Here is a 25,440-nt window from a genome sequence, read left to right as displayed (position 1 = left end):
TTGCAGCCTTGTATAATCCCCATCAAGTTGTCTGCGTTGATTAGCCCCTGATTACATTTTCTGGCCTCTTGTCTTTCAAACAGTACCTTCCCAGCAAGCGTGCCAGATACAGGGTCAAGATGTATAAGCTTTGTGATAGGGCAACAGGCTATACATGGAGCTTAATGGTTTATTAGGAAAAAGATAGTCAGGTAGAGCCGGAGGACTGCCCAGATTACATAGGGAGCGCTGGCAAGATAGTGTGGAACTTGGGGTCACACTTATTCAGAAAGGGGTACCATTTGTATGTGGACAATTATTACACGAGTGTGCCACTTTTTAGTCACTTGTTTGATCAGCAAATTGACGCATTTGGCACTGTGCGACCTAATCGCCAGATCTTAACCCAGAGGCTTGTAGATTCTTAGGCTGGGGAAGAGAGCCTGCTCCAAGTGTAATAATTTGCTCGCTGTGAAGTGAAGGGATAATAAGAATGTTTTCGTTCTTTCCTCCCTTCACGCAGACACAACGGTCCAAATTCGTACGGCAACTGGTGTTGTGGAGAAACCCCTCTGTGTCCACGAATATAACCAAAATATGGGAGGGGTGGACCTCAATCACCAGTTGTTGGCGCCATACCTAGTTGCCCGTAAGGCCAGACGCTGGTACAAAAAAGTGTCCGTATACTTATTTCAATTGGCTTTGCTAAACGCTCATGTGCTATACAGAGCTTCAGGACGGACTGGATCCTTCCTTAAAATCCGTGAAGAGAACGTCCGAGCCCTTCTGTTTCCAGGCAGTGCTGCACCTCACCATCCCTAACCAAATGCAGTAAGCCGGCTGCATGAGAGTAATTTTCCGTATGCCATCCCTAGTACCCCTACCCAATGAGCCCCCCCCCAAAAAAAGTTGTGTCTGTAGAAAGCGCGGATTTAGGAGTGACACCCGTTATTATTGTCCACGTTGTCCTGACAATCCTGGTCTTTGCATTGGTGAATGTTTTGAACGCTACCATACACTAGTGGAGTATTAGCGTAGGGTACAGCATTTCACAGATATAGGACACACTTACACAGGGTCTCCCAAGATGCCATCGCATTTTGAGAGACCGGAACCTGGAACCGAACCATTAGGCCGGGTACTCACGAACAAACATGTACGGTGAAAGCGGTCCGTCGGACCGTTTTCACCGTACATGTCTGCCAAAGGGCTTCTGTACGATGGTTGTACACACCATCGTACAGAAGTCCGCGCGTAAACATTACGCGGGGCGTGTCCGCGTCGTCGCCGCGACGATGATGCGGCGATGACGCGGAGACGTGGGCAGGTCTGCCATTTAAAGGCTTCCACGCATGCGTCAAAGTCATTCGACGCATGCGAGGGACGGCGGGCGCCTGGACATGTACGGTAGGTCTGTACTGACGACCGTACATGTCAGAGCGGGCAGGATTCCAGCGGACGGTTTTAAAACACGTCCAGGAATATTTGCCCGCTGGGAAAAGGCCCGGCGGGCAAATGTTTGCTGGAATTCGGCCCGCTCGCGCCTACACACGACCAAACATGTATGCTGAAACTGGCCCGCGGACCAGTTTCAGCATACATGTTTGGTCGTGTGTACGGGGCCTTACAGTTACAAAAAAAAGTGTAAAAAAAATAAATAAATGTAAAATAAAAAAAATAGTTGTCGTTTTATTGTTCTGTCTCTCTCTATTGTTCTTCTCTTTTACTGTACTTTATTCTGCAATGTTTTATTGTTATTATGTTTTATCATGTTTGCTTTTCAGGTATGTAATTTGTTAATACTTTACTGTTTACTGTGTTTTATTGTTAACCATTTTTTTGTTTTCAGGTATGCCATTCAGCTGCAGCGTGGATTTATTTATCTTGACAGCAACAGAGTTTGCTCGCACGATACATAAAGCTGTGACTCCAGTGCTGTAGGAGGTGATTTCACCACCACAGTTAAAAAAAAGAGCATATATGCCGAAGCATGGGGGCAGCAGGGATGGAGGAGCGATTTGCTCCTAGCTTTTGCAGGAGGATGCCCCCATGCTTCGGCATATATATATTTTAGGCACAGGTTGCGGTAATTATTATTTTTTTTTACTATGTTTTTTTTGTATTTGCTTTGCAGGTATGGTATGGTAAGGTCTTACTGTTATACTGTAATGTTACTTTGTTTTAATGTTAACCATCCTTTGCTTAGCAGGTACGCAATTCAGTTGCAGCGCAAATTTATTTATCTTGACAGCAACAGCAGTTACTCCCACGATACATAAAGCCATGACTCCAACGCTGTAGGTAATTTCACCACCAAAGTTAAAAAAATTAGCATATATGTCGAAGCATGGGGGCAGCAGGGGTGGAGGAACGATCTGCTCCTAACTTTTGCGGGAGGATGCCCCCATGCTTCGGCAATCGGCATATATGAATGGTGCATGTATGCCCATCATTAGATGTCAGTGGATTAAGGGAGGTATTCTAATGGTGGGCATACCCACTGATCAATCTCTTTTTTTCGTTCAGCCAACAGGCTGCATGAAAAAAAAAGATTATAATGTATACCCAACAAGGACCAGCAACGTACTGGTATGTTGCTGGACTTTGAATGGTTATACCAGAATGATGCCTGCAGGGTTATCTCTATGGCCTAAGAAACCGGAAGCTACAGCATTTCATGAGCATTTTTCACACCAATCTTGGTGTGGTCAGATGCTCTGAGGGCAGAGGAGAGATTCAGAGTCTAATAGACCCTATTTTTTTCAAAAAAGAGTGCCTGTCACTACCTATTGCTATCATAGGGGATATTTACGTTCCCTGAGATAAAAAAAATTATAAAAAAAATGGAAGGAACAGTTTAAAAATAAAACAAAAAAGCTAAATAAATAATAATTTAAAAAAAGGCACCCCTGTCCCCCCTGCTCTTGCGCAAAGGCGAACACAAGCGTCGGTCTGGCGTCATATTTAAACAGCAATTGCACCATGCATGTGAGGTATCACCGCGGAGGTCAGATCAAGGGCAGTAATTTTTGCAGTGGACCTCCTCTGTAAATCTGAAGTAGTAACCTGTAAAAACTTTTAAATGCTTTTGAAAATGTATGTAGTTTGTCGCCACTGTGCATTTGTGCGCAGTTTTAAAGCATGTCGTGTTTGGTATCCATCTACTCGGCCTAAGATCATCTTTTTTATTTCATCAAACATTTAGGCAATATAGTGGGTTTTAGTGCATTAAAATTTTAAAAAGTGTGTTTTTTCCCAAGAGAATGCGTTTGAAAAATCAATGCGCGAATGCTGTGTGAAACAAAGATGCAACACCCACCATTTTAATCTGTAGGGCCTGTGCTTTAAAAAAATATATAATGTTTGTGGGTTCAACGTAATTTTCTTGCAAAAACTTTTTTTTTTTTTCATGTAAACAAAAATTGTCAGAAAGGCCTGTGTGACATAAGCTTCTAAATTTTGTGCATAAAATGCCAGAACAGTTCAACCCCCCCCCCCCCCAAATGACCCCATTTTGGAAAGTAGACACCCCAAGCTATTTGCTGAGAGGCATGTCGAGTCCATGGAATATTTTATATTTTGACACAAGTTGCGGGAAAAAGACAGATTTTGTTTGTTGTCACTAAATGATATATTTTTCAAACAGCCTTAGGATCCTTTCATACGATTGGTCTGACCCAATCGGACCCTGCATTCACCTCTATGGAGCAGGAGATGTAAACAGACTTTTGTCCATTTACACCTGCCTACCTCCAATCCGATCTGCTAAAAAAAAACAGAAGAGGATCTGTCCTCTTCCATCTGATTGGATCATAGAGTAGAATGGGTTGTGTCTGTGTCTGCTTTGCATATGCAGACTAGACACAGACCTGTCATCTGCCCACTCCGTTCATTGTGGCCCGCGACTGGTTACTACGTCGCTTAAGTGGCCCTCGGACTTCAAAAGGTTGGGCACCCCTGGTTTACAACCACTTTAATATAACAAAGTAATACATATACAGCTTTTATAGGACAAACAACGTGATATTTCGCTTCTCAGCCTTTTGGCTAAGATCAAGTGTAGTATCTGTTCTTATCAGTTGCCAGTAAGTGGTGCTATGCTAACCGTCCCTAGTACACGGCGAGGTGGAAGGGGATGGCGGTTGGCAGATTCTAAGCCTGCTGGCATGGAGGTGGAGGCCTTCTGATTTAGATGGAGAGGCATGAGGTCGAAGCTGGAGGGCTGGGCCCCTGGCCTGGATTTTGTGGTGCCTGCCCCGGTCAGTTTTTCGGGAGAGAACACTAGCTCCTCCTTCCCCTTGGGGGGAGCGGTTAGTATTTCCCGAATGTCATTAGGAGGGAGTAATGGGAGTTGTGGGAGTAGCCTGCTGATGTGGGCTCTCCCAAATCTCTCAGAGCTCCTACCTTCCTGGCTGGGGTGGGTGCTGCTGGTCCGGGTCAAGGGTCAGGGTCCGTTGAAAAACCTGTGGACATAGTGCACTAGTGTTTGAGAGGGCACTTACTCGTATGGCACCATGGCCACGCATACACCCTTCACACCTGCCTCTAGGGCCGAGCCTTTTGCCTAGGACCAGAGGAATTTTTGTTTTCTGGCCGGAGGGCCGGCCATCGTATTGCACGATGGTCACTTTCCACTCACTCTCCCACCTTCCTTCTCCCCCACTTTATTTTTTATTTTACCCCCGTGTTTGTCACTTTATGCCTTTTTTTGTTGGTGCACGTTTGTGGGTGGACATGGCCTTCTGGCTTAGTTCGCCTTCTCTCATGGGGTCTCCCTTCGGGGGAGCCTCACCAGAGAGGGATCTGTTTCGGCAGACCCTCCAAGGAAGTTGGGTCCGTGTCGGCTTCGGCTGCACGGACCACCGATTACCTCAGTCCCCGTCTGGAGCCTAACGCCCCGGGGGATCAAGGTTGGGTCCTTCTTACGGAGGACCATTTGACGTTTGCACCCGTTGCATGTTTTTGTGAACAGTCTTTATATGTGTGCACCCTTTTTCTGCACCAAGTGAAGTTTTTGGGTTGTGTTATGCACGCCACAGGCTTTTCAATAGAAAAAAACAATGTGATATTATATGTTTTTATTTTTTACACAATTCATAGACAAAAAAGTTGTAAAATCTGGAAAAAAACACATCATTTTTATAGTTTGATCAATGCTATTTTGAAAAAAAAAATGTGTTACTGTTGATAACAAAGCATACATTTTTTATCTATAATTTATCCTATTGAAATTAACAGTAACATTATGATTCTGGTATAAAGCTTTGCAAAGTTGTTTTACAATGAAATCAAGTTTTTTGTTTTACAATTTTGCATTTATTTATGATATAAAAAAACAAAGAAAATGGAAAAAAAAATGTTTTAATGGTTAGTGTAACGGAAGGGCCCGTGGGACCCAGAAGCTCCCCGATGCCTCTTATGTGTAGATCACCCTGTGTCTCTAATAGGGGCACAGGGTGAATGAGAACCCCATTATGGTCTGTGCTAGCCACATTTAATGCGGTATAGATATTGTATATATATATATATATATATATATATTGTGTGCTTGCTGTGGTAATTAAGTCTGCTACTGTGATGTAAATGAATCTAGGATGGCTTCTAAGGATCTTTCATTGTGTTGTGCTAATTGACCCTGTATTGTGTGAAGGTCTTTTGATGGTAATATGTATTGCAAGTTAACAGAGAGTATAAAGGTCATGGCCCGACGTATAACAAGATACGCCGACGTAAGTATAAATGTGCGCCGTCGTATCTGTGCGCCTGATTCACAAACAGAGATGCGCCTAAAACCAGGCTACACCCGACCGACGTAACTTGCTTACCCCGGCGTAGGGTGGGCGTACATTTAGGCTGGGTGCATGGTGCCGCTCCCATTGATTAGCCATGCAAACATGCAGATGAGGGAAATACGGCGATTCACAAACGTACGTGCGCCCGACGCAGGCTACGCGCTGTGCGCGTAAGTTGTACGTCGGCGTAAAGTTATTCCCCATAAAGGAGGTGTAACCCAGCACCAGACATGCAAAGGTCTGCACCAGGGAACACAAGCCAGCGTATTGTATGTTGGACTTGGGTCTGGATGGGCGTAGGTTACGTTAACGGCATACACAGTGATCCGTCGTAGCATAGGCAGTTGTTCCGACGTGGTTGTGAGCATGCACACTGGGATGCATCCACGTAACGACTCATTTGCATGGATCACGTCCACTTCCACTTACGCCGGCCTGCAACTTTGAAACCCACGCCACGCTGGTGCAACGTTGGGAGGACTGACTTTGTGAATTCCATGCTTGCCTCTCTGCGCTGCGTCGGCGTAGCATACAGGGGATATGCTACGGTGGCGTAATGTGCGCCTGCTGCCTGTGAATCCGGGCCTTCGTGTCTGAGACATAAGCTGTAGTTAATTAGCTCATGTAAATCAGATCAGGAGCCGGAGTCATGATGTCTACCTAAAAGATGTGTATTGGAGGCTCGTTAGGAACCATTGTAATGTTGTGGGTGGAGTTGGGTCATTGTTCATTTTGGTTACTAACTGTATATAAGAGCCTGATTTTCTCAATAAAGGGTCTATTCGTGTGGAACCTCAAACAGAGCTGTGTGTCTCGTTATTGGGGTTCGTTTGCCTGACTGTGGAGTGTCGATAGCCGTCTTGTATGCGGGAATGGAATATCTTAAACGGCTTTAACCCCTGTCCCATTTGGGGTTCCGTTACAGTTAGAAACATGGAAATAAACAAACAAAAGCAAATTGGCAGCAATGGTATAGTTAAAGGTAGAAGGGGAAGAAGGAGTTAATTACGGGCGATTAGAATAAACTAATGGTTAACATAGGGTTGAAAAAGATTTTTTTTTACTAGTCTGGCTGCTTTTACTGACATTATTTACCAACTGAAGCTCATCCCTTGATATACAGATGAATGAAACATATTAAATTCAAGAGTAACAATATTGCTTTGTATCTCTTTATGTTATGTCTGAATGGTGTTTGTAAACACGGTGTCAATCCATTTTTTGATGCGGGCAGCAATTACAGCTGCTTTATTCATACAGCAACTCCCAGCTGTATGACAGCTGAGAAATGTCGTCATGTAGGATCAGTGGGGCAAAAGGATAGGTCATGCTACACATATCTAGGTAGATTCAGTAGGAGTTAGGCCGACTTATCAGTAGATAAGTCGACCTAACTCAGAATCTACGCCGACTTATGTTTAAGTGTATGCTCAAACAGAGATACGCTTAAACATATCTAAGATACGTCCTATCTTAGGTTGCAATTTTTCGGATGGCCGCTAGGTGGCACTTCCATTGCGGTCGGCGTAGAATATGTAAATGAGTTGATACGCCGATTCACGAACGTACGCCGGGCCGCAGTAGTTTTACGCTGTTTCCGTAAGGCATTAGCAGGCCTAAAGTTATTCCATCTATTAGGTGGAATAACAATGTTAAAGTATGGCCGCCGTTCCCGCCGCGAGATTCAAATTAGTCCGCGAATCGGGATTTACGTCGTTTACGTCCACGTCAAAATCAATAGGCCCGTGTGGCGTACTTAGCCGCAATGCACACTGGGAAATGTAGGCGCATGCGCATTATAAGAAAACGTGAAAAACGTGGGGTCAAGCCTCATTACCATAAAATACGCCCCCCTCCAACACATTTGAATTTGGCGCCCTTACGCCCGCCCGCTTTAGGCTTCGCCGCCGTCATGTACTTGCCTAGCTAACTTACGGCGGCGTAGCCTAAACAGGCTAAGCTCCGCCGCCGCAAGTTTAAGCCTTTCTCTGTGAATCTACCTAATCTTGTTTACTTCAATGCCATTTTTGGATACCATAAAAAAAAAAAAACAATAGGCCATTTTTATTTCGCTGTTCTTCTTGAGGTTTTTTTTTTCCAGTGTCCATCATTACAGTCTGTGATATGTCTGTCACTCCACCATGGATGTTTTAGTACACTAAAGGTCTTGATCGGGTTTGTTCTATGATGAGGGAGGAGCAGATATAACTCATATTACATTATATATTGTGAGTTTACCACAAAATGGCGTGCACCATCTTCTCCATAAACTCGGTTTATCACCTGCAAATTAAGAAACGTGTTATTTGCCAAAGCATCTTGTATATACTATAGAACAGATTAAAAATAGATTACAAATACTTTTTATTCATTTGGCAGAAGCCAAACGCTATGTATTTCTACTGCTGCTATACTGTACATGACAACTTCCTTACTGTAAATGGTTGCTAAGAAAGCAGTGGGTGCCAGCACCTTTCATATCCTTAGTAACCAGTGCTATTATCTGGCTCATTAATTTACTGGCTGGTAATTCTCAAACATGTAAAAAAAAAAGTGTCCGGGACAGTGGCGTCGCTGGAGGGGGGGTGAGGGGGCTGGAGCCCCAAGTGGGTCCGCAAAAAGCCCCAAGTCTCGGGCATTCACAGTTCTATTACTAGCCCCAAAGCCGAGCGGAGACCGATCTGACCCTGAGCATGACCGAGTGACATAGCAGGTCCCGCCTTCTGGAGCCTGCAGTGCCTATGATGGACATCCCACTGGTTCAATGCTGGGACCATCGGACATGTGATGTCCATCATAGTTGCTGCAGGCTCCAGAAGGTGGGAATTACTATGCGGCTGCGTCACTATGAGAAGATCCCCACTCGGCGCTCTGGCGGGTGGCTCTCCTGTCCTCTCATGGCTCTGGCTAATATAATAGGTTTCTCGGTCACCTCCCTGAATAAGGCCTTTTTCACCCGATCGCTCAGTTTGGCCGGGCGGCCCACTCTAGAGTCCTGGTGGTAACAAACTTCTTCCATTTACGGATGCTCATTGAGACCTTCAATGCTGCAGTAAAGTTTATGTACCCTTTCCCCAATCTGTGCCTCCATACAATCCTGTCTCCGAGGTCTACAGACAATTCCTTGGACTTCATGGCTTGGCTTGTGCTCTGACATGCACTGTTATCTGTGGGACCTTCTATAGACAGTTGTGTGTCTTTCCAAATCATGTCCAATCACCTGAATTTACCACAGGTGGACTCCAATCAAGTTGTAGAAACATCTCAAGGATCATCAGTGGAAACAGGATGCACCTGAGCTCAATTCTGAGTGTCATGGGAGGAGCCTGTGATACTTATGTACATGGGAGGAGTCTGTGTTACTTATGTACATAGGAGGAGTCTGTGATACTTATGTACATGGGAGGAGCTTGTGATACTTATGTACATGGGAGGAGCTTGTGATACTTATGTACATGGGAGGAGCCTGTGATAATTATGTACATGGGAGGAGTCTGTGTTCCTTATGTACATGGGAGGAGCCTGTGATATTTATGTACATGGGAGGAGCCTGTGATACTTATGTTCATGGGAGGAGCCTGTGATACTTATGTACATGGGAGGAGCCTGTGATTCTTATGTACATTGGAGGAGTCTGTGATCCTTATGTACATGGGAGGAGCCTGTGATACTTATGTACATGGAGGAGCCTGTGATACTTATGTACATGGGAGGAGTCTGTGATCCTTATGTACATGGGAGGAGCCTGTGATAATTATGTACATGGGAGTAGCCTGTGATACTTATGTACATGGGAGGAGTCTCTGATCCTTATGTACATGGGAGGAGTCTGTGATCCTTATGTACATGGGAGGAGCCTGTGATACTTATGTACATGGGATTTTTTCTTTCTTTTTTTTTTATAAATTTACAAAAATGTCAAACAAACTTCTCTCGCGTTGTCATTATGGGGAATTGTTTGTAAAATTTTGAGGGAAAATAATGAATTTAATCCATTTTGGAATAAGGCTGTAACACAACAAAATGTGGAAAAAGTGAAGCGCTGTGAATACTTTCCGGGTGCCCTGTATATACATGTGCGTTTCATTTTATAACAAATGGATTTTTGGACAAGTTTTATTTTTGGAGATGCAGATGTATGATGAAGCCTCTAGGTCTCCCTCTTTCCATATCCCCAAAAAGCAGTGATCTGGAAGTCCCAAGTCATAACAACATGAATTACCTAAGGATATAAAAATACTAGTTCTGGACTCCAGACATGGAAGAGTATGTGTATATATATATATATATATATAAATCCTGATAGTCAAAGCCCTATAGAAATCCACTTATAAAAGCTATTTCTAAAAAAAACTCCAATGTACTACACAATAATGGAGGACCGTGTACATATTTTAAATCAGTTAAACACAAAGGCCCGGATTCAGAAAGAACTTACACCGACGTATCTTCTGATACGCCGCGTAAGTCCGTGGATGCGCCGTCGTATCTATGCGCCTGATTCAGCAAACAAGATACGCCTGAATTTTGGCTTGATCCGACGGACGTAAGTCTTCTACGCCGTCGTATCTTGGGCGCATATTTATGCTGGCCGCAAGGGGCGCTTCCATTGATTTACGCGTCGAATATGTAAATGACCGAGATACGCCGATTCACAAACGTACTTGCGCCCGTCGCTGTAATCTACGCCGTTTACGTAAGGCGTACGTCCGGCGTAAAGTTAAGCCTCATAAAGCAGGGGTAAGTCATGTTAGGGTATGGATGTCGGAACAGCCGTCGTATTTTACATTGTTTACGAAAGTCGTACATGAATGGGGCTGGGCGTAGGTTACGTTCACGTCGTACGCATTGAGCCGTCGTATCTTAGGGAGTACATGCGACGTGATTCGTTCGGCCCTTCATTTACATGGGATCACGCTTCATTATAATAGATCACGCCCACTACCTTCCTACTTTGAATTAGGCGGGCTTACGCAGGCCAATTTACGTTACGCCGGCGCAAGTTTGGGAGCGAGTGCTTTGTGAATACTGCTCTTGCCTCTCAGTAGGGATGAGCTTCGAGTTTGAGTCGAACTCATGTTCGACTCAAACATTGCATGTTCGCCTGTTCGGCGACCAACGAACAATTAAGGGTGTTCGCGGCAAATTCGAAAAGCCGCAGAACACCCTGTTAAAGTCTATGGGAGAAATATAAAGTGCTAATTTTAAAGGCTAATATGCAATTTATTGTCCTAAAAAGTGTTTGGGGACCCGGGTCCTGTCCCAGGAAACATGTATCAATGCAAAAAAAAGTTTTAAAAACGGCCGTTTTTTCAGGAGCAGTGAATTTAATAATGCTAAAAGTGAAACAATAAAAGTGAAATATTACTTTAAATTTCGTACCTGGGGGGGTGTAAAGTCAGCATTTGAAATAGCGCATGTTCCCCGTACATAGAACTGTCTCTGCACAAAGTGTCATTTCTGAAAGCAAAAAAAGTATTTTAAAACCGGACTTGCAGCTATAATTAATTGTCGGCTCTGGCAATTCAGAGAGAATTCATTCATTAAAAAAAAAATAGCGTGGGGGTCCCCCCCAAATTCCATTACCAGGCCCTTCAGGTCTAGAATGGATATTAAGGGGAACCCCGCCGTCAATTTAAAAAAAAAATGACATGAGGTTCCCCCCAAATATCCATTCCAGACCCTTCAGGTCTGGTGTGGATTTTAAGGGGAACTCCACCCCAAATAAAAAAAAATGGCCTGGAGTTCCCCCAAAAATTCACACCAGACCCCTTATCCGAGCACGTTAACCTGGCCGGCCGCAAAAAAGAGGGGGGGGACAGAGTGCGCCCCCCCTCTCCTGAACCGTACCTGGAGTTCCCCCAAAAATTCACACCAGACCCCTTATCCGAGCACGATAACCTGGCCGGCCGCAGAAAAGAGGGGGGGACACATGCCCTCAACATGGGGAGGATGTCCCCATGTTGATGGGGACAAGGGCCTCATCCCCACAACCCTTGCCCGGTGGTTGTGGGGGTCTGCGGGCGGGGGGCTTATCAGAATCTGGAAGACCCCTTTAACAAAGGGGACCCCCAGATCCTGGCCCCCCCATGTGAATTGGTAATGGGGTACATTGTACCCCTACCATTTCACGAAGGAAGTGTAAATAGTTAAAAAAAAGACACACACACACTGTAGAAAAAAGTCCTTTATTAATAAAAAAAATAAAAAAACTCCAGCGGTGATAATCCACTCTCGGTCCCGGCTTCCTGCTACAACGTTGTCTGTATCCAGCGACGGGTGCGGGTGATCTCCTGTCCAGCGATGAGAAGATCCATCCATCCAGAGCTCAGCCACGCCGACCTCCTCTGTCGCTGGACACAGCCAAGCGAATGACGCGCTGTAGCTTTGACATTTCTTATATAGGGGAGGCGGGGCACCCGTCACGTGACCCTGCCCCCTCTGACGCACCCTCTGCTATGTCACTGGGGAAGACTGGGCTTCCCCAGTGACATAGCAGAGGGTGCGTCAGAGGGTGTGGGGTCACGTGACGGGTGGCCCCGCCTCCCCTATATGAGGTTCCCACCATCCCTGTACTGTGCTCATGAGAGGTTCCCACCATCCATGTGCTGTGCTCATGAGGGGTTCCCACCATCCCTGTGCTGTGCTCATGAGAGGTTCCCACCATCCCTGTACTGTGCTCATGAGAGGTTCCCACCATCCCTGTACTGTGCTCATGAGAGGTTCATATGCGCTACGCCGGCACAAAGATGCGCTGCTGTACGTGAATCCGGGCCAAAGTATTGACGTAGCAATGGCAAACCCAGGGCCGGCGCTACCACTAGGCGTAATAGTCGACCGGCTAGGGCGCCCGGCCGCACTGTCCTCCTCATAGCTTTTTTTTTTTTTTTTAAAAGCCTATGGCGTGTGAACACACCCAAAAACTCCACCCGGTGCAGAAAAAATGTGCACACACATAAAGAGTGTTCACAAAAACGCGCAGACGGGTGCAACGTCAAGTGGTCCTCCTGTGAAGAGGGACCCAAACCCTGATCCCCCGGGGCGTTAGGCTCCAGACGGGGACTGAGGTACTGTGGTCCAAGCAACCAAAGCCGACAAGGACCCAACTTCCTCGGAGGGACTGCCGAAACAGAACCCTCCCAGTACTAGGTGGGGCTCCCCCGAAGGGAGACCCCATGAGAGCAAGTGAACTAAGCCAGAAGGCCATGTCCACCTACTCCAAAGATGTTCAGGGCTGGCCCGAGGACCCGCACCCTACTAATCACACAGTGACACAAAACGTGCACAACAAAAAAAGACAAAAACGTGACAAAACATAGGCAATAACTTAAATAAAGTGGGGGAAAGGGATAGTGGAGAGGAGAGTGAAGAAGTGGTCATTGTGGTGTACAATGACCAGGCCCTCCGGCCAGGAATAAAAAATTCCTAGCCAAAAGGCCCGGCCCAGGAGGCAGGTGCTAAAAAGAGCATGTATCTGGTGCAGTGACCGTGGTATCTTAAAGCGGAGTTCCGGCCACAATTTTAAAAATAAAAACTTTTAAAATATGAAAACCCCTGTAATACACAAGCTTAATGTATTCTACTACAGTTAGTCTGTAAACTAAGGTCCGTTTTGTTAGGTTGTTACAGCATTTAGACACTTTATAAGACTGTATGACTTCCTGGATTTCAGCCTTGATCTCGCACATGCTCAGTGCTGCACAAGCGGGTAATAGTTTCAGGTCAGGTTTCCATAGCAACGGGAGGAACTTGCTGCCCCTTGTCTATGCAAAACTCTTCTCCCCTCCTCCCTCCAGGAACCAGTAAATATACTAAATCATTTGTTATGTAGATATATCTGCACAGAAACAAGATTATATATATATATATTATATATATATATATATATATATATATATATATATATATATATATATATATATACATACATATACTAGACATTTGCGCCGTCAATAAATTCATTTTGTTTAGTTCCGTTTCACATTAGCCGTTATTTTCGTATTTCGTGCCCGAAACTCAATTCAGATTCGTACGAAATACGAATTTTCGTTAGATTCGTTCACTTTTCGTAACAATTACCCACATTCGTTATGATGAATTTTTAAAAAACTGGACTAATAGTATCTGCTGTGCTCATTATGAGGGGTTCCCGCCATCCCTGTGCTGTGCTGACTTCCTGGCGCTATAGGGATTATGGGAACCCCTCATGAGCACAGCAGGGGTACAAACCCAGGAAGTCAGCACAGCACAGGGATGGTGGGAACCCCTCATAATGAGCACAGCACGAGTACAGCCCGGGAACTCAGCACAGTACAGGGATGGTGGGAACCCCTCATGAGCACAGCACAGGGATGGTGAGAACCCCTCTTGAGCACAGCACAGGGATGGTGGGAACCTCTCATGAGCACAGTACACGGATGGTGGGAACCCCTCATAATGAGCACAGCAGGAGTACAGCCCCGGGAACTCAGCACAGTACAGGGATGGTGGGAACCCCTCATGAGCACAGTACAGGGATGGTGAGAACCCCTCATGAGCACAGTACACGGATGGTGGGAACCCCTCATAATGAGCACAGCAGGAGTACAGCCCCGGGAACTCAGCACAGTACAGGGATGGTGGGAACCCCTCATGAGCACAGTACAGGGATGGTGAGAACCCCTCATGAGCACAGCACAGGGATGGTGGGAACCTCTCATGAGCACAGCACAGGGATGGTGGGAACCTCTCATGAGCACAGCACAGGGATGGTGGGAACCCCTCATGAGCACAGCACAGGGATGGTGGGAACCTCTCATGAGCACAGCACAGGGATGGTGGGAACCCCTCATGAGCACAGCACAGGGATGGTGGGAACCTCTCATGAGCACAGTACAGGGATGGTGGGAACCTCTCATGAGCACAGTACAGGGATGGTGGGAACCTCTCATGAGCACAGCACAGGGATGGTGGGAACCCCTCATGAGCACAGCACATGGATGGTGGGAACCTCTCATGAGCACAGTACAGGGATGGTGGGAACCTCTCATGAGCACAGTACAGGGATGGTGGGAACCTCTCATAAGCACAGCACAGGGATGGTGGGAACCTCTCATAATGAGCACAGAAGGAGTACAGCCCCGGGAACTCAGCACAGTACAGGGATGGTGAGAACCCCTCATGAGCACAGCACAGGGATGGTGGGAACCTCTCATGAGCACAGCACAGGGATGGTGGGAACCCCTCATGAGCACAGCACAGGGATGGTGGGAACCTCTCATGAGCACAGCACAGGGATGGTGGGAACCTCTCATGAGCACAGCACAGGGATGGTGGGAACCCCTCATGAGCACAGCACAGGGATGGTGGGAACCTCTCATGAGCACAGCACAGGGATGGTGGGAACCCCTCATGAGCACAGCACAGGGATGGTGGGAACCTCTCATGAGCACAGTACAGGGATGGTGGGAACCTCTCATGAGCACAGTACAGGGATGGTGGGAACCTCTCATGAGCACAGCACAGGGATGGTGGGAACCCCTCATGAGCACAGCACATGGATGGTGGGAACCTCTCATGAGCACAGTACAGGGATGGTGGGAACCTCTCATGAGCACAGTACAGGGATGGTGGGAACCTCTCATAAGCACAGCACAGGGATGGTGGGAACCTCTCATAATGAGCACAGAAGGAGTACACCCCCGGGAACTCAGCACAGTACAGGGATGGTGAGAACCCCTCATGAGCACAGCACAGGGATGGTGGGAACCCCTCATGAGCACAGCACAGGGATGGTGGGAACCTCTCATAATGAGCACATAAGGAGTACAGCCCCGGGAACTCAGTACAGTACAGGGATGGTGGGAACCCCTCATGAGCACAGCACAGGGATGGTGGGAACCCCTCATGAGCACAGCACAGGGATGGTGGGAACCCCTCATGAGCACAGCACAGGGATGGTGGCAACCTCTCATGAGCACAGTACAGGGATGGTGGGAACCCCTCATGAGCACAGAAGGAGTACAGCCCCGGGAACTCAGCACAGTACAGGGATGGTGGGAACCCCTCATGAGCACAGCACAGGGATGGTGGGAACCCCTCATGAGCACAGTACACGGATGGTGGGAACCCCTCATGAGCACAGTACACGGATGGTGGGAACCCCTCATAATGAGCACAGCAGGAGTACAGCCCCGGGGACTAAGCACAGTACAGGGATGATGGGAACCCCTCATGAGCACAGCACAGGGATGGTGGGAACCTCTCATAATGAGCACAGAAGGAGTACAGCCCCGGGAACTCAGCACAGTACAGGGATGGTGGGAACCCCTCATGAGCACAGTACAGGGATGGTGAGAACCCCTCATGAGCACAGCACAGGGATGGTGGGAACCTCTCATGAGCACAGTACAGGGATGGTGGGAACCCCTCATGAGCACAGCACAGGGATGGTGGGAACCTCTCATGAGCACAGCACAGGGATGGTGGGAACCCCTCATGAGCACAGCACAGGGATGGTGGGAACCTCTCATGAGCACAGTACAGGGATGGTGGGAACCTCTCATGAGCACAGTACAGGGATGGTGGGAACCTCTCATGAGCACAGTACAGGGATGGTGGCAACCTCTCATGAGCCCAGTACAGGGATGGTGGGAACCCCTCATGAGCACAGTACACGGATGGTGGGAACCCCTCATGAGCACAGTACACGGATGGTGGGAACCCCTCATAATGAGCACAGCAGGAGTACAGCCCCGGGGACTAAGCACAGTACAGGGATGATGGGAACCCCTCATGAGCACAGCACAGGGATGGTGGGAACCTCTCATAATGAGCACAGAAGGAGTACAGCCCCGGGAACTCAGCACAGTACAGGGATGGTGGGAACCCCTCATGAGCACAGTACAGGGATGGTGAGAACCCCTCATGAGCACAGCACAGGGATGGTGGGAACCTCTCATGAGCACAGTACAGGGATGGTGGGAACCCCTCATGAGCACAGCACAGGGATGGTGGGAACCTCTCATGAGCACAGCACAGGGATGGTGGGAACCCCTCATGAGCACAGCACAGGGATGGTGGGAACCTCTCATGAGCACAGTACAGGGATGGTGGGAACCTCTCATGAGCACAGTACAGGGATGGTGGGAACCTCTCATGAGCACAGTACAGGGATGGTGGCAACCTCTCATGAGCCCAGTACAGGGATGGTGGGAACCCCTCATGAGCACAGAAGGAGTACAGCCCCGGGAACTCAGCACAGTACAGGGATGGTGGGAACCCCTCATGAGCACAGCACAGGGATGGTGGGAACCCCTCATGAGCACAGCACAGGGATGGTGGGAACCTCTCATAATGAGCACAGAAGTACAGACCCAGGAACTCAGCACAGTACAGGGATGGTGGGAACCCCTCATGAGCACAGGGATGGTGGGAACCTCTCATAATGAGCACAGAAGGAGTACAGCCCCGGTAACTCAGCACAGTACAGGGATGGTGAGAACCCCTCATGAGCACAGCACAGGGATGGTGGGAACCCCTCATGAGCACAGAAGGAGTAAAGCCCCGGGAACTCAGCCAGCATCTCTTTGAATCAGGGGTGGGGGAAAGGGTACTGCATGTGTTAGTAGGCACTTTGGGAGGAGGGAGGACATGTGCTGGGGAGGGGTGGGGGCAGATTTTCCTAAAACGCCCCCTAGCACATACCCTCTCCCCCCACATAGATCACTGCAGGAATTCATTTATATCAGCTTCCCCACGCAAGTGTCATCTATAGTCTGTCTGTTTACTTGTACACAGACCTTTAGCAAAGCAGCATCCCACCTCCTGCCTGTGTACTCAGAAGGTGTCAGATCGGAGGAGGCGTGGTAGGGGCGGGGTCATCGGCATACACAGTGTATGCCGATGACCCCGCCCCTACCACGCTTCCTCCGATCTGACACCTTCATCTGCATTGCTAGTGAGAGAGGCAGCTGACGGGAAGCAATGTCGGCTGCCATGAAGAGCTGGGCTAAGATCGTGTGGGACAGCAAACACGCTGCACAAACTGCGGGGGGGTTTGTGCCCACATTAGCCCGCCCCTCCTAAGCAAGTGCACCACCCCCCTGAAGCAGGACATACATAGAGCGGTGGGCGGGGCTTTAACCATCTCTCCGCCTATGCCCGCCCACCGCTCGCTCGAGATTTCTTTCAATTGCGGTGGAAGTACCGCGATACTTCTGAGGAATAGCAGGGCTGGGGATGACGCGGCGAGGCCTCTGCCGCCGCGGCGGGAGAAATAAACGAAAAAGAATAGCACAGTGAGTATTTAAAAATAAAAAATAAAACATGCCAAATATATTTAAGGGGGCAGTATTACATCATATGATACAAACTTAAAAAATAGGGTGGAACTCCGCTTTAAATCAATGTGTCCCTCACACACAGTGATCTTCAGATACCCCTGGACTGCCACTCCAGGGGCACATGCACCATAGGCTTTTCATTCCATATCCGATCCCCCGACCAGCCAGTGCAGCCCTCCACCCCTGCCAGCCAACCCGGCGGATTTGCATGGTCCTACCCCGTCATACCCCAGGGCATTACCAGCTCCTCCAACCGGATCGCTGACAGATATAGCACTTACACCAGCCAGCCAGAAGGCCAGACTAGAACTCGGCAAAAAGACCAAGACCAAGCGCAGCACCAATCCTCACCAGGAGCACCCTTCCAGATGGCTCAGACTCAACCATGGGCCGGCCCCCAGTATCTGTCGGGCAGCACAGCGTAGTCCCTGCTGAAACCATCCTGTGACGGTATTTGTATGATATCCCCGTCAAAGATTCCCTTCTTCCATAAGAACATCATGCCAATATTCCACTAGGAGGAATATTCCTGAGATCGCCCATTAAGCCACACATTAGTCCAGGCTTACTGCTAGAACAAGACAGCCTTTAATGTTATAACACACAGCTTATATGTCATTTCCAAAACTGTTACAATGACAAATCTCCGCCCCCCTCACACTGGGGCTTCCATACAGATGATTAGGCAGACACGACGGAGCCGAGTCTGAAAACACATTTTCTTTAGACAATGACATAAATGACGCTGAGTACTAGTTGTACTGAATAAATTAACTAGACCGCTCGACCCCGCATATAGAGAGATAATTACCACAATGAAGCAATCAGAATAATTAACACAAGCCACTTAAACACAGATCTCCTTCACACAACACAATAGATCAATTAACCTTTAGAAATAGTGAGGGGACATTAGCACGTCAATAACCTGTTAGCCAGGACAGAATCACACAGGGCAAGCAGGGAGAATTAGACTGAGACATATAGGCAAATGTATCACACATCCTTCCAGGTGCAATGACGTCATTGGATTGCATCCACCCTCCCCATGTAGGAGGTGCTTCAGATCTCCGCTGACAACTGATAAGGACAGATACCACACCCAGTCCCACCAAAAAGGCCGAGAAGCGGCAGGGAAGACAACCACGATCAGCACGGCCTAGAGTGTGCAATAGCCGTGCCTCGCCCTGGGAGAACCACCTTCATGATCATGGTGTCTCCCCTGCCAGGTCCTCCTCATAGCTTGCACTATTCACCAGGCAGCCGCCCTGACATGTCAAGCAGCAGCGCCGACACCGCCCCCCCCCCCCCTGGCTTGAGCTCTCCGCTCTGACACTGACAGAGAGCAGAGAGGGGGGGGGCTGCCTTGTTCTGAATCTGAGTGGGGCGTGTGTCCAGCAATCCCCCTCTACACTCTCCGTTCAGAACAAGGCAGCCCCCCCCTCTGCTCTTTGTGTCCACAGGCCTCTCTCACTTCTCTCTACAGTGTCCAGCAGCACAGCGCCCCCTCCCCCCCCCTATGTCTGGAGCGGACATGGATGGTGCATCATGGGATATAGCTAGGGTTGCCAACTCATCCCTTTAAAAAGGAACACATATTAATTACACAGGTTCTGTGGCTGATTAAGGAGGCAATTAAACTCACTTGGTGCCTCATCTGCATTAAATTAGCCTCAGAACCTGTGTAATTAATATGTGTTCCTTTTTAAAGGGATGAGTTGGCAACCCTAGATATAGCATGGCACTGGCACCGGCTCCCGGGCTTGGGGACAGGTGGAGTCTGGAAGAGGCACGAACACAGAGGAAGCAAACAGCTGGTACACTTACACAGTACAGCAGAGTTGATCATGCGAGCGAGGGACAGGCAGCAATTACAGGGTCACCTGTCATATTGTGAGAAGTTTGCTGAGCCCAAGACCTGGTGACACTGGTGTGGTGAATAGAGTTGAGCGGACACCTGGATGTTCGGGTTCGGACCTGAACCCGGACTTTGAAAAAAAAGTTTGGGTTCGGGTTCGGGACCGAACTTTGACCCGGACCCGAACCCCATTGAAGTCAATGGGGACCCAGACTTTTGACTATAAAAATGTCTCTAAAAAACTAAGGGAAAGGGCTGGAGGGCTGCAAATGGCAGCAAAATGTCGAGAAGGGCATGGCAAGTACTCTGGGAATAAATGTGGATAGGGAAATAACTTAAAATAACCTAAAAAAAATAAAAATAAAAAATATAATGATTTTGACCTTGTTTTTTATTTATTTTTTCTGAAAAATCTCACTGAGTATGGAACTGTTACTTGACAGAAACTCTGTATATGACAGGTGAACAGTTGCTGTGGCAGGTGTACTGTTATTGTAATATGCAGGCAGTTAGGGCTCTTTCACACGTCCGTTCAGTTTTTCAGATCAGTTTTTTTTTCATCAGTTGATCCGTTTTTCCATCAGTTTTTCGTCAGTTTTTGCATCAGTTTTTGCATCAGTTTTTCCATCCGTTTTTTCATCCGTTTTTTTTTTTGGGGGGGCTTTTTACATAGAAAAACGGATGTTAGCGGAACGGATGATAAACGGATCATCCGTTAACGTCCGTTCCGTTTTTTAGACGGAAGAAAAATAGGGTTTTCTTCCGTCCAAAAAAACGGAACTTAATGCAGACGGATGCTAACGGACATTAGCGGATGCTCATCCGCTAACGGACGCTAGCCCATAGAGAATCATTGTGGTCCGTTTACGGACGTCCAAAAAACGGACGAACGGAACGGACGTGTGAAAGAGCCCTAAGCTATAGATTGCAAACAGCCACTATAGATGAAGAAAATTCCTGAAGTATATAGCAGCACAGCAGATGTCAGAGGAATTCTGGGCCAAATCCACAAAAGAGATATGCAGGCGGAACTGCTGTTCAGCCTGCGTATCTCTGTGCCTAACTTTGGAAATGATCCTCAAAAGGATTTTTCCAAAGTTAGGCAGAAGATCTGACATCTGTAAGACACTTACACTGTCAGATCTTAAGATGCAGTACCGCATCCGCCGCTGGGGGCATTTCGAGTCGAAATGCCGCCTAGCGTATGCAAATGAGTACTTAAAGCGGGGGTTCACCCTATAAACAAAAAAAAATAAAATAGCAAAAAATCAGGCATCGTAGCGCGAGCTACAGTATGCCTGTCTCGATTTTTTTATCCCCGTACTCACAGTGCACTCGTGAATTGAAGATACCGACTCCCCTCGGGGAATGGGCGTTCCTATCCAGACGGAGGATGATTGACGGCCGGCTCTGGCACGTCACGCTTCTCCGGAAATAGCCGAAATAGGCTTGGCTCTTCACGGCGCCTGCGCATAGCCTGTGCGCAGGCGCCGTGAAGAGCCGAGACCTACTCCGGCTGTCTTCGGGGAGCGTGACGTGCCAGAGCCGGCCGTCAATCATCCTCCCTCTTCATAGGCACGCCCATTCCCCGCGGGAGTCGGAATCTATAATGTACCAGTGCACAGTGAGTACGGGGATAAAAAAATCGAGACAGGCATACTGTAGCTCGCGCTACGATGCCTGATTTTATGGTAAAATGTTGTCACTGAGGGTGAACCACCGCTTTAAGCAGATCCACAAAGCTTTTAAGCTTTGTGTTTTCTGCGTAAGTTACGATTTGCTCGCGTAAAATTAGGGCTGGTTTTACAATGTGTAAAGTTAGTACACCATGTAAAACCAGACCTTTTTTTCGATCGCCGCGATTTTTTTTTAAATTAGAATTTTTTTTCCCGGCGCGTAACTTTTTTTTAACCCGTCGCAACTTTATTGTCCCGTCGCAATCCACAAAGCCCGGCGTAAATTACGTTTGCGCGCTGCACGTCAGGAAAAATGACGTCACACACATGCGCAGTACGTCCGGCGCGGGAGCGCGCCTAATTTAAATGGGAATCGCCCATTTAAACTAGGAACGCCTTACGATGGACGGAGTTAAGTTGCGCTGCCGCAATTTTCCGGGTAAGTGCTTTGAGGATCGGTACTTAACTTCGGAAAATTGCGGCAGTGTAACTTAACTCTGAAAAGTTAAGTTAGGCGCCGTGTCTGTGGATTTGGCCCACAGTGCTTCTTGATATTTAAGAAACAAACTAAGACCTACAACTGTCCCTATGAGAATCAGCAGCAAGCAACCTTCCCCTCACATAACTGAAGCAGCCAGATACAATAAGCTGATGCAGATCTCAAATTAATAAAGTGTTCCCTCTTGAAATTTCTGGAGCAGTATCACTGCACACACTCTCCCTAAAGAACAATCAGGAACCTTGCCCTCACATAAGTAGAATACAGCCAGATCACCTAACTTTCCCTATGCAGCAGATTCCACCAGCCTTTCCCTATCTAGAGTAAAGCAGAGTGACGATCTGTGCTGTGTGCCTCTATCTAATATAGAGGCACGTCACATGATGGGTCACATGCTGCACTGGCCAATCACAGCCATGCCATAAGTAGGCATGGCTGTGATCAGATTACAGTCACAGTTGTAAAAAGAAAGGCGATTGGCTGCCGTGCCGCGCGCGAAATATACCCGAACCCGAACCCAAACTTTTTCCAACTATTCGGGTTCGGGTCCGGGTTCGGGAAAAACCCAAAGTCCGTACCGAACCCGAACTTTACAGTTCGGGTTCGCTCAACCCTAGTGGTGAATAAAAACTGTTGCATATTGTATATATGTGATGACAACATTTATGAGGATTTAGGTTGAAGATTGACCTCCTGTTATTCGCTAGTGTCATTTTGGAGTATCCTGATCCCTGAACCCTTCCCATGATCGTTGACATGAAATTTTAAAATGTGTATGTGTATTAAAATATCCCCCACCCCACACTGCATTGATTGGCACTGGTGACGCTGCATTTAATGGGCCCTGGTGAGGCTGCATTTGATGGGCGCTGGCGACACTGTATTTGATGGGCGCTAGTGAGGCTGTATTTGATGGGCGCTGGTGACGCTGCATTTGATGGGCGCTGGTGAGGCTGCATTTGATGGGTGCTGGTGAGGCTGCATTTGATGGGCGCTGGTGAGGCTGCATTTGATGGGCGCTGGTGACGCTGTATTTGATGGGCCCTGGTGACGCTGCATTTAATGGGCCCTGGTGACGCTGCATTTGATGGGCGCTGGTGAGGCTGCATTTGATGGGCGCTGGTGACGCTGTATTTGATGGGCCCTGGTGACGCTGCATTTAATGGGCCCTTCATTTGATGGGCGCTGGTGAGGCTGCATTTGATGGGCACTGATGACGCTGCATTTGATGGGCGCTGGAGAGGCTGTATTTGATGGGCGCTGGTGACGCTGCATTTGATGGGCGCTGGAGAGGCTGCATTTGATGGGCGCTGGTGATGCTGCATTTGATGGGCGCTGGAGAGGCTGTATTTGATGGGCGCTGGTGATGCTGTATTTGGGCACTGGTGATACTGTATTTGATGGGCACTGGTGACACTGTATTTGGGCGCTGGTGATACTGTATTTGATGGGCGCTGGTGACACTGTATTTGGGCGCTGGTGATACTGTATTTGATGGGCGCTGGTGAGGCTGCATTTGATGGGCGCTGGTGAGGCTGCATTTGGGCGCTGGTGACGCTGCATTTGATGGGCGCTAGTGAGGCTGTATTTGATGGGCGCTGGTGACACTGTATTTGGGCGCTGGTGACACTGTATTTGGGCGCTGGTGATACTGTATTTGATGGGCGCTGGTGAGGCTGCATTTGATGGGCGCTGGTGAGGCTGCATTTGGGCGCTGGTGACGCTGCATTTGATGGGCGCTAGTGAGGCTGTATTTGATGGGCGCTGGTGACACTGTATTTGGGCGCTGGTGACACTGTATTTGATGGGCGCTGGTGAGGCTGCATTTGATGGGCGCTGGTGAGGCTGCATTTGGGCGCTGGTGACACTGCATTTGATGGGCGCTGGTGAGGCTGCATTTGATGGGCGCTGGTGACACTGTATTTGATGAGCCCTGGTGACGCTGCATTTGATGGGCGCTGGTGAGGCTGTATTTGATGGGTGCTGGTGACACTGTATTTGGGCGCGGGTGACACTGTATTTGATGGGCGCTGGTGAGGCTGCATTTGATGGGCGCTGGTGAGGCTGCATTTGGGCGCTGGTGACGCTGCATTTGATGGGCGCTGGTGAGGCTGCATTTGATGGGCGCTGGTGAGGCTGCATTTGGGCGCTGGTGACACTGTATTTGATGGGCGCTGGTGAGGCTGCATTTGGGCGCTGGTGACACTGTATTTGATGGGCGCTGGTGAGGCTGCATTTGATGGGCGCTGGTGAGGCTGCATTTGGGCGCTGGTGACACTGTATTTGATGGGCGCTGGTAAGGCTGCATTTGATGGGCGCTTCGTTAGAAAGGTGGGGTATACATGGGCAGGGCAAAGGCAGTTTGGTCAGGGGTGTAACTGCATTTATGAAGATTTAGGTTGAAGATTGACCTCCTGTTATTCGCTAGTGTCATTTTGGAGTATCCTGATCCCTGAACCCTTCCCATGATCGTTGACATGAAATTTTAAAATGTGTATGTGTATTAAAATATCCCCCACCCCACACTGCATTGATTGGCACTGGTGACGCTGCATTTGATGGGCGCTGGTGACACTGTATTTGATGGGCGCTGGTGACACTGTATTTGATGGGCGCTGGTGAGGCTGCATTGATGGGTGCTTCGTTAGAAAGGTGGGGTATACATGGGCAGGGCAAAGGGGGTGGGGTCAGGGGTGGAGCCAAGGGGGCGGCAAAATTAGGTTTCGCCTAGGGTGTCAAATATCCTTGCACCAGCCCTGGGCAAACCCTAATTTTTTTTTTTTTAAATGTGTTCATATGAGAATCCTATATTGATGGATCAAATACAATACACACAGTGTATATATAGAACACTCGTGTCCATATAGTGATATGTAGGTTCATCAACTTGGGGCTGGACGAGTGCTGCCGGCACTGGGGGGCTACAGATCATTGAGGGGACCATGAATGCCAACATGTACTGTGACATACTGAAGCAGAGCATGATCCCCTCCCTTCAGAGACTGGACCGCAGGGTAGTATTCCAACATGATAACGACCCCAAACACACCACCAAGACCACCACTGCCTTGCTAAAGAAGCTGAGGGTAAAGGTGATGGACTGGCCAAGCATGTCTCCAGACGTAAACCCTACTGATCATCTGTGGGACGTCGTCAAACGGAAGGTGGAGGAGCGCAAGGTCTCCAACATCCACCAGCTCTGTGATGTCATCATGGGGGAGAGGAAGAGGACTCCAGTGGCAACCTGTGAAGCTCTGGTGACCTCCATGCCCAAGAGGGTTGAAAATAATGGCGGCCACACAAAACATTGACA

At 48.2% G+C, this 25,440-nt stretch overlaps 1 non-coding gene and 1 pseudogene across 1 annotated transcript; one reads left to right on the top strand and one right to left on the bottom strand.

The window, feature by feature from the left end:
• The first annotated feature begins 4,006 nt into the window (after nucleotides 1–4,006).
• On the top strand, nucleotides 4,007–4,135 carry LOC120938713 (annotated as a pseudogene).
• Nucleotides 4,136–19,172: 15,037 nt separating this feature from the next.
• Nucleotides 19,173–19,331, bottom strand: LOC120938514. Its single transcript, XR_005749098.1, has one exon. It is a non-coding gene; the product is annotated as a U1 spliceosomal RNA (small nuclear RNA).
• Nucleotides 19,332–25,440: the final 6,109 nt, after the last annotated feature.

The sequence above is a fragment of the Rana temporaria genome, chromosome 4 (assembly GCF_905171775.1).
Source record: "Rana temporaria chromosome 4, aRanTem1.1, whole genome shotgun sequence".
Taxonomy (NCBI): domain Eukaryota; kingdom Metazoa; phylum Chordata; class Amphibia; order Anura; family Ranidae; genus Rana; species Rana temporaria.
The sequence above is the reverse complement of the archived record's forward strand: the minus strand, read 5'-3'. Positions and strand labels throughout refer to the sequence as shown.